This window comes from Myotis brandtii, unplaced genomic scaffold (genome assembly GCF_000412655.1).
Source record: "Myotis brandtii unplaced genomic scaffold, ASM41265v1 scaffold524, whole genome shotgun sequence".
Lineage (NCBI taxonomy): Eukaryota > Metazoa > Chordata > Mammalia > Chiroptera > Vespertilionidae > Myotis > Myotis brandtii.
In genome coordinates, this window is record NW_005369911.1 from 144,909 (window position 1) to 145,318 (window position 410).

Consider the following 410-nt stretch of genomic DNA (forward strand, 5'->3'; position numbering starts at 1 on the left):
GAAAGACCACATGGGAGAACATATTTGCCAATGCTATTTCAGATAAGGGTTTAATCTCCAAAATTTACAGAGTATTCATGCAACTTAACAACAAGATGCATGGGAGAACATATTTGCCAATGCTATTTCAGATAAGGGTTTAATCTCCAAAATTTACAGAGTATTCGAGTATTCTAACAAAAGGAAGGTAAACCATCCAATCAAAAAATGGGCAAAGGACCTAAATAGACACTTCTTGAAAGAGGACATACATAAGGCCCAGAGACATATGAAAACATGCTCAAAGTCACTAATCATCTGAGAAATGCAAATCAAAACAACAATGAGATACTATCTCATACCTGTCAGAATGGCTATCATCAAGAAATCAACAAACGACAAGTGCTGACAAGGATGTGGAGAAAAAGGAA